The sequence below is a fragment of the Triturus cristatus genome, chromosome 8 (assembly GCF_964204655.1).
Source record: "Triturus cristatus chromosome 8, aTriCri1.1, whole genome shotgun sequence".
NCBI classification, from domain to species: Eukaryota; Metazoa; Chordata; class Amphibia; order Caudata; family Salamandridae; genus Triturus; species Triturus cristatus.
Window position 1 is genome coordinate 1,567,531,859 of NC_140591.1, and position 15,643 is coordinate 1,567,547,501.

Here is a 15,643-nt window from a genome sequence, read left to right on the forward strand (position 1 = left end):
AGTATGCACAGCAGATTGGAATAAGATTAATTAAAAAGCAATTCTTGGAGGCAGTGCGAGCAGTGGACGGAACTAATCTGTCTTCCGGGCCAATCACCCATGAGACTGAGTGGTTGCAGTTAACGAGTTTAAATGGTCACACTGAACAAATAACATTCAATTTAATTGATGCGCCCCAGTTTCAATTAATTCTGGGTCTCCCTTGGATAGCTAAACACAACCCACTCATAGATTGGAGTAGGAGAACAGTAGTCATTGACTCCCCTTTTTGTGCAGAGAATTGTTTCCAGAAAAGAACAGGATCAACTCAAGGTTCTCCAGTTCGAAATTTGGTACTTCATCATCCTGTTCAGATTTGTGCAGTGGAAACCAAAGAAATTCCGTTGGAATAGCAGGATCTATCTTCAGTATTTGACAAAAAAGAAGCTGTAAAGCTTCCCCCTCATCGCCCTTATGACTGTAAGATTGAAATTGAGCCGGGAGTGGTTCTTCCTTGCAGTAGAATATATGCTCTCACAGAAATGGAGAATCGATTTTTAAAGACCTACCTAGACCAGCATCTAGCGAATGGATTCATCCGTCCTTCCCAGTCTCCTGTTTCGTCCCCCCTATTTTTAATTCCTAAGAAGGATGTCGATCTCCGTGCTTGCATAGACTATCGAGCACTAAATTAAGCAACAGTTAAGAATCGTTATCCGCTTCCCTTGATCTCTGTGTTGTTAGATCAAGTCAAAGATGCCAAAGTGTATTCCAAGTTGGATTTGCGGGGAGCATATCATTTGATCAGAGTGGCTCCAGCAGATGAGTGGAAGACAGCATTTCAAACTCGTTATGGTTTATTTGAGTATCAGGTAATGCCATATGGGTTATGCAATGCTCCAGCTGACTTTCAGCATTTTGTGAATGACGTTCTAGGAGAATTTGTAGATAGAGTGGCGGTTGTCTATATAGACGACATTTTGATTTTTTCAAAAGATGTAAGTGAACATGTACAACATGTCAGAGCCATTCTCATGAAGTTGCTCGAGAATCATCTCTATGTCAAGTTGGAGAAATGTGTATTTCATGTTGAGAGAGTTGAATTTTTGGGATACGTGCTTTCTCCTGAAGGAGTCATCATGGAAACTACAAAGGTGAAAGCAGTACAAGATTGGCCATCTCTCAAAAATGTGAAAGAGATCCAAAGTTTTCTTGGGTTTTCAAACTTCTATAGGAGATTCATTCCAGACTTCTCTCACAAGGTGACCCCCATTACTCGTATTTTAAAGAAGGGAGTGAAGTTCCTTTGGAGCACTGGGGCGGAAGAGGCTTTTAGATTTTTAAAAGAATCTTTTACTCGAGCTCTGGTGCTTTTGCACCCAAGATCTAAAGATCCATTCTATGTCGAAGCAGATGCCTCGGATGTTGCAATTGAAGGAATTTTATTGCAACGTCATCCGAACACATGCCAGTTACACCCGGTGGCTTATAATTCCCGGAAATTGACCCCACCAGCGTGTAATTATTCAATTGCAGACAAAGAGTTATTAGCTGTCAAATGTGCATTTTTGGAATGGCGACATTATTTGTTGGGGGCCAAACACAAAGTCACTGTGTTTACCGACCATCGAAATTTGCAGTTTCTCAAGTCTGCTTGCACGTTAACAGCCAGACAATTATGTTGGTCTTTGTTTTTTGCCGATTTTAATTTTGTAATCACTTTTCGGTCTGGAGCAAGTAACGCCAGAGCAGATGCACTCTCCAGAATCAATTCAAACTCCCAAGAAAGAGCCAAAGAGCTCCAACCTGTCATTCCAGAGGAAAAAATAATATCAGTAACAAGCTATTCATACTTTTTATTTATTTATTTATTTATTTTATAGTTTGTAACGCACTAGAATCGACTCTATACAGAGTATCTCTGCGCACAGAAAGCAAAGAGAGATAGAGAAAGAAGGAGACCAGCTGCAACAGTTTAGCTTATAGTTCAGTTCAGTATGGACATAGGGTACATGAATTAAATCTAAAATAAAAATGTTTTAAGTTTTTTTCTAAAATTAAGATGTTCTGGACATTGCCTAAGCTCGAGAGGAAGTTTATTCCAAGAAATTGGTCCGACAACCGACAAAGCTTTGCCACCTTGTCTGGCCTTCTTTGTGGTTGGTACTCTCAATAAAAGTTGGCTGCTTGACCTGAGAGATCGTGTGGGATTATATGGGATAATTTTATCCTTCCAATAGGAGGGCCCACATCCATGTAGGCTCTTGTGGATCAGGCAGCAAGTCTTAAAATTGATCCTCTTACGGACTGAGAGCCAATGTAATTTATCCAGAAGGGGTTTCGATGGCGTTCTTGAAGGGGCATTCAACACTAGCCTCGCTGCAGTATTTTGTATCACCTGGAGTTTTGCTAGGACACCCTCATTGGCTGACAACAGGAGTCCATTGCAATAATCCAGGTGACTCAATACTAGTGCCTGTACCAGAGTTTTTCTGGTGGAGTCCGGTAATATTGGAAAAACTTTTCGTAAGAGTCCAATAACATGGAAACATTGGCCAACCACCCAGTTACCATGTTGTTTAAAAGAGAGCTCTCGGTCAAGGCGTACCCCTAGGTTTTTTACAACCTGTTTAGGTTCTGGCACTTGGCCAAGCTCGCATGGCCACCAGTCCGGCGTCCACAAAGCTCTTGCCTCCCCGAAAAGCACGACTTCGGTCTTATTTACATTACATTGGAGATAGTACGATGTCATCCACTTTGCCACAGCTTTCATGCCTTCGGAAAAGGCCGTCCTCACTTCGTCGGTGAGACTTTTGAAAGGAAATAAGAGCTGGGTATCATCCGCGTAGGAGACAGGATGAACCCAAACTCTCTCAGAATTCTGGCCAGGGGTGCCACATAGATGTTAAAAAGAGTCGGGCTCAAACAAGAGCCCTGTGGCACTCCCTTCGTGATGTTAGTCTCAATCAACCGAAATGAGCCCATGCTGACAGCTTGGGTACGGTTAGATATAAAGCTCTTTAACCAGGCTAATGCTGTGCTCTCAATGCCGATCATGATCAAGCGTTCGATTAAGATTTTATGGGATATCGTGTCGAACGCTGCCGACAGATCTAATAGTACCAGGATAACAGAGTACCCTCTGTCTTGGTACATGTGAAGGTCATCAGTCACCGATAGCAGGGCAGATTCGGTGCTGTGTTTTGATCTAAAGCCAAACTGAGAACAATCTAGCCTACCAGTCTGTTCAATATAGTTTGATACATGTTTATTAACATGTTTCTCTATAAGTTTCCCCAAAAAAGGAAGTAGGGAAATAGGCCTAAGGTTAGGCATATCAGTCCAGGGAGTGGAAGGGTTTTTCCTGATGGGCCTCACTAATGCTTTCTTCCATTCCCCAGGAACTTGACCCTCCATCAGTGAGAGATTCACAAGACATTGAATCTGTGGGCTAAGAGTCTTTCCTACTACCGGTACGATTCTGGCCGGGATGATGTCTGAGGGACTACCGCTCTTAATCTGGCCTAGGTAGCATTCAATCTCTACCAGGGAGATGGGTGGAAAGGTGTCCAAGGTCATCGATCCTGGTTCTTTTCCTTCTTCCAGGAATAAGGGTGTATCTCCTGTAGTGGATAAATTGATTCTAGTGATGTCATCATGTATCCTATTTATCTTGTTAGTGAAAAATTGAGCAACTTCATTGCATAATTGTTGTGACGCTAGTTCAGGAGTTTCGCAAGCAGCTGGTTTCACAAACGACTGGAGGGTTTGGTATAGAATCCTGGGGGTATTTCCTGCGGCAGAGAGAAGAGACTCTATATGTGTTTTCCGGGCGCATCAAATTTCTTTATGATAAGTGGTGAGAGCTTCCCAGTAATGGTTCCTGTCAGTTTCACCATGGGTCGTTCTCCACACCCTTTCTAGCTTTCTAGCCAATTGTTTAAGTGATTTTAAATGCTCCGAAAACCATGCTTCCTGTTTACGAGCTAAGCGTGGTTTAAACGTTTTCATGGGGGCAATGAAGTCGACCGCTTTAAGAATCGCATGATTATAATTGGCTAAAACCGTATCAACATCCTCTGAAGAGCTAATGAAAGGTTCAACAAATTGCTCCTGGAACGCTTCAGGGGTGACCTTATGCCATTGCCTGCGTCTGGTAGGAAAGGCTTGCACCTGAGGGGGGGCTTTACCTGGATGGGAGGTGTGGAATTCCAAAACAAAATGATCTGTCCAGTTTACTTGTGTTGGAGGAACGCATGTCATGGTGTTAGATTTATTCGTAAAAATAAGGTCCAAAGTATGTCCTGCTAAGTGTGTAGGACCAGTGTTCATTAGAGTTAGTCCAAACAAGGAAAGATCAGTCAGTAAGGACTGTGCATCTCCATTTTCCTTCAGATCGCTGTGTACATTGAAGTCTCCTAAGAGTATAAATTCATTCTCAGTGTCAATGTATTTGGCTAATATCTCCAGCAGTGAGATGTTAAAGCCGGCACAAGGGCCTGGGGGGCGATAAACTAGTGCCCCTTTGTAACTGATTTTATTAGAAATGCAGACTTTAAAAACCAGAATTTCTAGATCTGGGGTGCTATTTTCTTCTAAAATGGTGATCGATAAGTTGTTTTTATATACGATCGCAATACCTCCCCCAATCTTAGTTGGATGATCTAACCTGACTATTTTGTAGCCTTCTGGGATCCCTAGGGTAATAGCTGGGACCGAGTGGGGTTTTAGCCATGTTTCAGTCAGATAGCAAAGTTCCGGTTGCACCGCGGAAATCATGTCCCATACTTCACAATAATGCTTAGACAGTGATCTGATGTTACATAAAAGGTTTCTGCTTTTTAAAAGGACCTGTTGGACTACCTTTAGGACGGTGGTTTCATATGGAAGGAATGGCGAATGATCATAAAGGGCTTGGTATTGACATTTGCAACAGGCAAAAGGTCCCTCTGGAGGTACTCCTCCTCCTCCTGAGCAACCCTGGTGTGGTGGCTTCCAGATACGTAATAGATCCAGTGATGAGTATCTTACCCGAGGTTTGGCCTTGTCAACGGGAAGGGCAGATATAAGGGCCATATCCTCTAGCCCCTGGCCTCGTCCAGTCGCGCACGGGCGCAGACGGGCTTCTCTTTGGCTTGTCTTAGGCGCGTTCTTAGGCGCACCCCTGCGCGCGACCGCTGCGCGCTCAGAGTGACGAGAGGGCTATGTAGTCCTCGCAGCTGGAAAAGCTAGAGCCCTAACCGCTCGTGATGCGGAAGTGGAAGGGTCACTTCCACTGAGTCTAGTTCGTGTCCTGCAGCGCTTGCTGGCATCTAAACGGATCAGGGGAGACTCTGCCACCGTCAACACCTTACCGCCCAGGGCCCACCGTTCCTCGCTGCCTTTGTAGTCATCGCAGCTGGAAAAGCTAGAGCGCTAACCGCTCGTGATGCGGAAGTAACTGGGTCTGCCTGTCCGCCCTCCGCTCAACGGTTGCAATCACCGAGTCGGACCGAGGCGTGCAGGCTGGCAATTGAGCCCAGACTTCCCTACCGGATCTGTGCGAGTGAGTGGAAACTATTAAATCAGTTTACAGTGCCGTTTTTAAAAATGATTCGTAATTTTAAAATTTCATTAGAAATAAAGATTGTGCAGCACTGACCCTTCCACTGAGTCTAGTTCGCGTCCTGCAGCGCTTGCTGGCATCTAAACGGATAAGGGGAGACTCTGCCACCGTCAACACCTTACCTTTTCAACTGAGATCCAAGAGGCAATGACTAGTCAAGAGATGATTCAGTGGGCTCAAGAAGAGAAAGACAGAGAAATCAAGAAAGGTCTACCTTATTTAGGCAATCGTCTGTTTCTCCCCACAGAGACACTCCAAGAAAAAGCTTTAAAGATTTGTCATGATGATTTACTTGCAGGTCACAAAGGAATTCCCAAAACCACAGAGTTAGTGGAAAGAAATTTTTGGTGGCTGGGAATGAGACCTCAGATACGACAGTTTGTATCCATTTGTGAGTGATGCCTTAAAGGAAAATCAGTCCGAATGGCCCCACAAGGGTAATTAATGCCAATGCCCACTCCACCACTTCCTTGGCATACAGTTTCCATGGATCTGATTGTTGATCTCCCCCCAAGTCAAGGATTCAATACCATTCTAGTTATGGTTGATGTTTTTCCCAATATGGTACATTTTGTTCCGCTCAAAAGAATTCCAAAAGCTCCTCAATTGGCTCAGTTGTTTTCCCAGCACATAGTAAGGCTACACGAAATTCCAAAGGTTTTGGTTTCAGACCGCGGGTCCCAATTTATCTCACACTTTGGAGAGCTTTCACAAAAAAGTTAGGGGTAGATTCTCGGTATTCCACTAGTTTTCATCCGGAGACAGATGGCCAGACAGAGAGAATCAACCAAGAATTGGAGCAGTATCTTCGACTTTATCTACTAGATCAAAAGGCAGAGTGGCCAGAGTTGGTATGGACAGCAAAGTTCGCTTATAATAATGCTAAACATTCCTCCACTGGGAATTCCCCTTTCTATTTAAACTATGGTAGGCACCCAAGTTTAATCTTAGAGAAGGAAGAGAGCCCAGTCCCTGCAGTAGAAGAATGTGTAAAAGAAGTACAGGAGTCCTTAATACAAGTAAAAAAGAATTTAACTTAAGCAAAGGCCTCATACATGATTCAAACTGATAAAAAGAGAAGAGTTGGCCCCGTTTTTTGCTCAGGAGACAAGGTATGACTCTCTACTAGGCCTGGGCAAAAATTTCGTTCCGTTCGCGGAAATTGCGATAATTTGACATTTTCGCGTTCCGCGGAGAGCGCGAAAATGACAAAATTTCCGCTTTCTGCAGCTTGGCAATAATTTGTTTCTTGCTCGCGCTGTAAAATAATACATTCTCGCGCACGCGACAAGTTTTCTTGATCTGGTCGCGTTCTCCATGAGATGTTGGATTGTTTTTAGCCATTTGCGCTGTCTCGCGACAGTTCGCGCCCGCAGTGACGTCATGCGTCGCGCGATCACGTCTTTCTTCTCGCGATCATGCACCGCGAGACAACTCAAAACAAGATGGCCGTGCCCGCGAGCAACCACATGGGTAAGTTGGCGACCGGCAACCATGCAGAAAATCTCGCGAACATGCGGGAAAAAAAAATCTGCATCTTCGCGATATTTCCGCTTGTTTGCGATAATTTTAAACATTTTCGCGATAATTTGCGAAAGTGGATTTCGCAAATTCCGCCCACCCCTACTCTCTACTAAAAATCTCAGATTAAAAGAGAGTTGTAAATGTCAGCCTCGCCTTCTTGGTCCCTTTCAGGTAGTCAAGATGTTAAACCCAGTGACAGTAAAAATCCACTTGCCACCTTACTTAAAAGTGCATCCTACATTCCATGTTTCTTTACTAAAGAAAAGTTCACCTAATTTGAGAACTCAGGCACCACCTAAACCAGTATAAATTGATGCTACAGAAGAATTTGAGGTACACAAAATTTTAGATTCAACCTTTAGAAAAGGTAAATTGTATTATCTGATTGATTGGAAGAACTTTGGTCCTGAAGAGAGATCATGGGAACCTTACACTAACATTCATGCTCCAAGACTCATTCGAGAATTTCACAAAGCCAACCCAACAAAACCAAGTTTGGGGGAACTTTTTTTGGTGGGGGGTACTGTCAGGAACCCCTTTGCCTGCCTCAGTATCACTCACAGACAGTATCCTCGTTGGAGAAAATTGAATCTGGGCTGGAGAGCATTCTGTAATTGGTGACTGATAGCCAACCGCCCTCACTTCCTATTTGAGGTCGCGGTCTAGTTGTTCTTGCTGAAGAGCCATGGAAGTGGTACAATGGTACAAATGACTTTATTCGGTTGTAAACCTTACAATCATAAAAGCGCAATTCATAAACATACAGTTAAAATCAAACCATCCATTTCATTTATGAGACCAAAATTTACATAATCAATATAAAACAAGAGTAACAGGCAGAATAAACATGTTAAGAATATAAATAATTATAACAAGGTAAAAAAGTTAAAAATACCTAACGGCAATAGCAGCATAATTATCCCTCCATACTTTTCCTGAAAGTAATTGCTAATTTCAGAAAACTGCATACAAATAGGGTGCAGTCACATTTCAGGAGTTGAAGGTAGTAAAGTGCTGGTTTGATCTGTGTAAATTTCAGTTCTTTCAGGCATGGTTTTAAATATAGCCTTTGAGGTACTATGTAATAAGGACAAATAAATACAAAGTGTGCCAGATCTTGCAGAGACTTCCCGTCGCAGCCGCAAGCTGGCAACACTTGACCTCGATGGGCCCCACTCGGTACCGCCAGTAATAGATGAAACAGGTCAAAACGGAACCTTGTTAATAGGTAACGTTCGTAGCCAGTCATAGGCCATGATAGATATGGTTCCATTTGTAGACAGGTTTTAAGTAGAACATGTTTCCTAACACTGTCTTTCTGGAGCTCAACCTCCTCCCGGGCAAAATACCTGGTTGTCATGAATGTATTTTTCACAAAAGTGACATCTGATTTAGTAATGAAATTTGGGGTTAAAAACAGGTCAGGCCGTCCTATTTCAATAAGACGGTCTTTAATATACTTCAGCCACGGGACCTTTGAACCTACCATCCCATGTTAAAGCTTCTTTTAGTATATCATGGGTAAGAGGTATGTCGTTATTTAGCCAACAGTTCATCCAACACAATAAGGGATTTGCTTCTATTCTATCACTAAGATAGGGCACACCTAGCGCCTCGTGTACCGAGAAGTTTCCGGTTCCCCTTGGCAGCCTCAGTATCTTCTTCAGAAAATTATTTTCTACAACCTCCAGGTCCCGCGTCTGGCTGTAGCCCCAGAGCTCGCTTCCGTAGCAAGCAACGGCAACGCTCTTGGCCTGGTATAATTTAAGCAAGGCAGCCACCGGGCTATTGCCCATTTTTCTCGCGAAGCCAAGTATGGTTGCGTTAACGCGGGTTACCTCGCCCTTCTTCTTAAGAACAGCGGGGCCCCAAGATAATTGATGATCAAGAAGGCCCCCGAGGTATGAAAAGGTTTTGGTGGTTGGAATTTTTTCCCCATTTATGTTGAAAAGATTAGATTTTCGCGACCCTAGGCCTGTCTTCATAACATAGGACTTAGAGTTGTTAATACTTAGGCCTCGAGACTCCATGAAATCGAAGAAGGAGTTTAAAAGTGTCTGAAGGCCGATTGCTGTCCTTGAAATAAGGACAGCGTCGTCCGCGTAGAGCAGAACTGGAACGCCTTTTCGGCCTACATAGGGGTAATCCGCTCCAGTTCTTAGCAAGTATTCCTCCAACTCGTTGATATACAAGTTGAAGAGGAATGGAGCCAGGATACACCCCTGTCGAACACCCCGGTTAATTCTGATATCCCTCGTCACTTTCAGGTCTTGGGTATATCGAACGTTAGCTCTTGTATCGGAGTGCAGGTCAGCCAGTAGGTTAATTAAATTCTGCTCAACGCCCATCTTTAACATGGTGTCCCATAGTTTGCCTCTGTCCACACAATCAAATGCGGACGATAAGTCCATAAAAGCCATGTGGATGGTTCCCTGCCGGGCCAAGGTGTATTTACCTATAATCAGATATAGGTTCAGACACTGAGTTACTGTCGAGTGGCCAGGTCTGAAGCCGTATTGTATTGGGGATATAACATTATTCTCATTTGCCCATGCAGTTAACCTGTTCAGGATTACACCCCCTACCACTTTGGCTACAGAATTGATTAGAGATATTGGCCTGTAGCATAACGGGCTACTACGATCGCCCTTTTTAAACACGGGCACTATAGTCGATAGCCCCCACGACTTTGGACATCCAAAGGCCGCAGCTGCATTTACTACAGCAGTAAGAACAGGGGCACATAATGAGATACAAGATTTAGAAAGGTCCGGAGGCAGGCCATCCGGGCCTGGAGCCTTGTTACTAGTTAGCCCTTGGATGCCCTTTTCTACTTCATTAACTGAGAAGCACAAAAGATTCTCCATAGGAGTTAAAGAGTCATTTTCTGCCTGTTGCTCATTGCTTTTAAAGATTGCACTAAAGTGAGTGACCCAGTCCTCCTCTGGGATATTAGTACCAAGTGCAGTGTCACTGGGATTGTCAAACAGGGGTTTATTAATAATTTCCCAAAATTTGCTGCTATTGCCCAGGACTGATGGATCAAGCAGAGACTCCCAGGTACAAGCCTTAATTTCTTTTTTCCGTTTAGCAAGTGATTTCTTGTAAATCAGTCGCAGGTTTTTAATTTGACCTGAATCTCTGGGTTTGGTTTTTAGCGCCTTTCTCAGGTCTCTGCTTGCCTTAGAGCATGTATGGTCAAACCATTTAGGATTGTTTCTAATTTGTCCCTTCACTGGAACTATTAACATAGATCCTACTGATAACACCACAACCTCAAAAATGGCTAAGGTTTGCTCTGGGGACGTAGATGGTAACACACAAGCCGCAAGTTCCTCACCACATGACTTATTGATTTCAGTGTACAGGTTTTCATGATTTACCAAATACCATTTCAATCGACGTTTACCATTTATACATTTTAAAGTTCCCCGGCCTTCACAGTTCATTCGCTGTTCAAATACTCCCCCACCCAATCTGATGGTTAAGGGATTATGGTCACTGTAAATATTCGTTGGAAGTGTTTATTGCGCATGCGTGAATATCGCGCTGCGCACTTCAACCAAAGGAAAATTTTGTCAGGAGCATTTTCCCTAAGTGCTTCTAGTTTGAATGAGGAGAATCTTGTTCCGCGACTGTTGGCCTTATTTTAAAAAGGGAAGTTAATAAGGCTATTGTGTTTTCTTGTTTCTTGAATGTTTATTAACCAAGGTACGAATTTCCTCAGCAGGAAAGAATTCGTCAGCGCTTCTGTGTCCAAGCATTGGTTGCTGAGAGTTACGGAGATGGAGAAAAAAAGAAGTTTGTGAGCGATTAAGAGTTTCAAGGAAGCAGATTCTGTGAAGAGAAGCGCTTCGAACTCAAGTAAGCGTATTTTGAGCAGTGCTCGACGTGATTTGGATTCTGAAGTTTTTCCAAGTCTAGAAAGAGAAAAGTTTGTTTATTTTTTCCCTTTTGGATTTTGGCAGTCTGGAGATTTCCTTGCCTCCTCATATGAGGTTAACGGATATACAATTCCAGGCACAGTAAGACATCTAAGAGACAGCACAGGAGTGACAAGTAGTGTTTTCTTGAAGAAACAATTTATTTGCGCAACTCAATTAAAATAAAAAGAACTGTTCACTAACAAAAGAAAGAGTAATGCCATAAGGAAGAATCCAAGAAAAAGAGTTGAAAGACTTTATACCCAATCTGTGAGCAAGAATCATAAGCTTGTTTAAATTAAGAAAAGATTGTAAGATAAGAACTACATACAAGTCATACCAGGGGTTCTTCCGATTAATCAGATGAAATAATTGATACAGGCAAAACATTCAGGAGAGGAGCGATTCCTTAATAAGATGCAGGTAATGATTACACATTTAGAGAGATGATAGGATTTGCGCTTGAATATACATAGGAGAGGTGAATGTTTATGCTTCTCTTACAGGTATCTTCTCTTCTCCCCCGTGAAGCATAGGAGAGGAATCACTAAGAGAGGAACCAGTGTCTGGAAGCAGCCTCTCATATTTTGTCTTCCACTTCCCCTTTCCCCCGGGCTGTAGTTAGAGACAGCAGTTAATTCCCTGTCTCTGGCATCGGTTGGAAGGATCTGGGGTCAAGCCATCCATTTCCGAGGGGATCGCATTCTAAAGTAGAGAGTGTCTGACACTTGAGAAGAGGTACGGTCTTATTTTTGTATACTGGTGGGTAATCTGTTTGTTTTTTTAATTTGAGAGTCCTTTCTTAATTTAAATTGCTTGTAGGGTAGAGCAAGTCCCTTTTCTCTTTCTCTAAAATGTTTGATTCAGTTGCCCTTCCTATGTTTTGGTTTCTGGCCTCTGGAGACTGATGAATCGGCAAAAAATGGCAACAACTTCAGCAGGGGGATAGTGGGTTGGGAGCAGGAAAGAGATTAAGATACTGGGTCCTTCAGGCTCAGCAGGAAGCAGGGAGCACACCCAACTCTCCCCCAACCCCACCAGGAGCACTGGGAGGGTTGACAGGGAGAGGAAGCACCACAATGGATGGGCCATTCAAAAATGGGACAATGTGGGAAATGGAGAAATGCTGGAGAAGGTGTCCGCAAGCACCTGAACCATGCACAAGCACGATCCTAGTCAAGAGAGCAGGGAGAATGCTGCCTCTCATTCTCTGTGATGGGATCCAGAGCAAACCAGTGGCAGCAAAAGGACCATCATCCTGACTCATCACTCCAGTGGTGTCCTATCCGGGGTCCACAGAGGTCAGTCTCTTTGGGAGTGGAGAAGAGGAGATTATTAAGAGCATCTGGAATACAGGATGTACACCAACAGTGATCCCAGCTGATGGAGCTTTTGTGAGGTACTCATAAACTTTGGCCATCTTGCCCACTTGTTTTGTGTGGAAGAAGGCATTTGTAGACAGGATGTATGGTTCCCTCTATGATGCATAAAGTTGTGGTTCTTTTGCATGTAGCATTCGCTTATTATAGAAATGTCACCCAGCATACCCTTAGTCCTGGAGCACTGCTCTGAAACGCCAGAGGTGTGTTGCGGGATAGAGAAATTTACACGTGTCAACCAATCAATCGGTAAACTTAAAAATTGTGTGACTACTCACCAGTGAGGGTCTCAAGGCAGTAAGTGGGGGGTGTACATTACCTGAATTATCTCTCCTTTTCCACCTTAAAATGTTTTTCTGTGAGATGTCTGACAATTCATGGTCATTTGCTGAGGATGTGTATGGGCGATCCGTAGCCCTTCCTTGACAGTCCTGGAAGATGATCAGACTTACCTTGAAAGGCATTATCTGATGAATGGAGGAGTGCTTGAACTTTCAACTAAAGAATAACTTTTTGTTGGCCCTTTTATGCTTTTTACATTTTTACTGCAGTAGACCACACTCAAGGATTTGTACCAAAAGAAATATACAAACTGAGTAATAGAGGCAATGAAAATATTATAGAAAAATAGAAATTCCCGAGTGTCACGTGACCAAATCCAGTGTAGAAAAAAGAACTGTATTTCATATTAATGCTGTAGCAGCCAGTACCCGATGAGTGCCAACAATTAGCATTGTTGATAGCTTCTCTCTCTCAAACATAACCATGCCTGGAGTCTGGAAGATGCCTTGCTACTGTGCCCTAACTGAAAGAAGTATATGAGTGTCACACAGAGAGATGTAATACTCTTTGTGAGAGGGCAAATAAAGACTTAAATGAAGCCTGCATGAAGAAAGGCTAGAAGAGTGGGTTACTTGGTAGGTAGGAAGACTTTGATGTTGATTTGTATCCTCAACTCATCAAAATACCCCACAAAGCAGCTAAGATTAAACTAATTCTAAAATGTGTTCCACCATTGGAGTGTGATGAGCCTGAATTGTCCATACTCTGTCAAATACTGTGACCAGCCTCATTGGTACATCTGAGGTTTTTCATCTTCAACTAGGTTTTTAACATTCAGTTCACCTGTTAGTGGAATCATTTACATGTTCACTCTAGCTCCAAAGTTTTGGAAGGTATGCATATTGAGTTTGTTTACTGACCATTAATAAAAATCCCCAGAGAGCAGTAGTCAAGTCACTGAGACCAGAAGGAGTCTCTGTATAATGGTGCCCTTTGAAATTGATGAACCATGTCTGAGAATTGGGGCTCTGATTTTTGGTGCCATGAATACCTCAGAACTATGAAATAGAAAAGAGTTTGTTTCTAAATTGCTCACCATGTGTGAGTGTGCACGTTAAACCATCATGACCTAAGATCAGCTTCCCAACAGCCCTTTACACAAGGTATATGAGACTATAAGAACTTGCCTCTGGCACTTTAACCTAACTCTTCAGACAGGAAATTATACTCTGTTCCAGTAAGGTAGTGGTTTTGTTTAGGATTCTGTTTTCTGTTTTTGATCTAGTTAAGGAAACTGGGTCTCACATGCTTCAACTCACTGAGCTAGAGATGCAGAAGTGGCATAGCATAAAGGATGAGAATGCACGCTTCTACTCATGAAGTGTGTCTGTGTGTGTGTGTGTATGTAGCACTGGGACTGTATTACTGTATTACTGTATTTAATTTGCATCTCTACAGGATCCCTGGTTCTGCATACATTCCTTTGACCACAGCTTACATGTCTGGCCCTGCAACCACTGTGAATAATCTGCTCTGTCTTGACTGAGTCATTCTTGCATTCCTTCCCTCCACCTCTCACCTGGCATTTTGGCCTGGTTAATTTCCACTCTTTGGCTGCCCACAAGTTTGTGCTCTTTTATCTTTTAACTGACTCTAGGCCAGATGTATTATTTCTCAATGAGACATGGTTATCAAAGGACTTTGGGACTGATGTGGTTCAAGCCCTTCCCTCTGAGTTTCGCAATATAAGGTGAGAAAGGCAGGGTAATACTTGTGGTGGGATAGAGGTTACATACAGGGAATCGCTAAAGTGTCAAACTGCGTCGCTTAATATTCTGGGTTCTGAAAGTTTGCCCTTCTCGTTAATGCTCTGCCCTACTTTTACATTGTTAGGCATACTTTAGTATAGACCCACTGGCCCATATTATCAATTTTTTCAGATCCTTCCTGAAGTGAAGAATTAGCTATTGATAGGCTCAACTTCATCTTACTTGGCGACTTCAATCTTCTTGTAGATAATATGAATGACTTTGAATTCAAAACCCTTTTACATGAGATGGCCTCTTTGGGGTTAAGGCAGTTGGTGGAGAGTCCGACACATGATAAGGGTCACACAATTGATCTTGTTTTGAGCAATATTAATAAACTTCAAGTTCAGACCCCTCTTCCCCTAACCATGTCAGACCATTATTTGATCCCTTTTGTTCTTACTACGCCTCCCTTATATGTTCCTCCACTGCCGGTCAGGCGGCTGGAATGTCCCTGGTCCAAACTCCATCTGGAAAACTGGTTAGCTGTTCTGGGAGCATTTAAGTGGAGCTCTGTGATCAAGTTGTGGCAGCCACGCGTCAGTATAATAAATGGTTGATTAAATCATTGGACGAGAGCCTCCCTCCTAGGTGGCGGAAAGACACTCAGCTGACCCATAAATCCCCTAGGTTCAATGACCATCTATTGGCTCTGAAGAAGGAATGTAAGCATTTGGATATGAAATGGAGAAGGACCTATTATGAGACTAGTAAATCTGTATATAGGAAGTCTATTAGGATCTACCATGCCGAAATCAAATCGGCTCAAGCCGCGTTCTTCTCTACTAAAAGTGCTAATTCCTTCAACTCAAGATTGTTCATTCATTTGGTTTGCCATTGGTCTCATACACTGATGGCACTCAGCTAGTCATTTCAACTTCTCCCAACCCTAGTTCCAGTCACCTTTATTTGACCCCTTGCCTCCATGCAGTAGCCAGTTTGATGGCTGTATGCAAATTAAAAGTGAATGAGGACAAACTGGAGGTGATGCTGCTTGGTAAAAACTTTGCTAGCAGCCTATTGAAGTCTTGAGCAAGTTTCCAGCACACAAAAATGCAAGAAAGAGCCTTGGGAGCAGTTAGTCCTCAGTCTCACAATAGATCATCAAGCGATAAAGCTTGCGCCACTTGTTATGGAATCCTT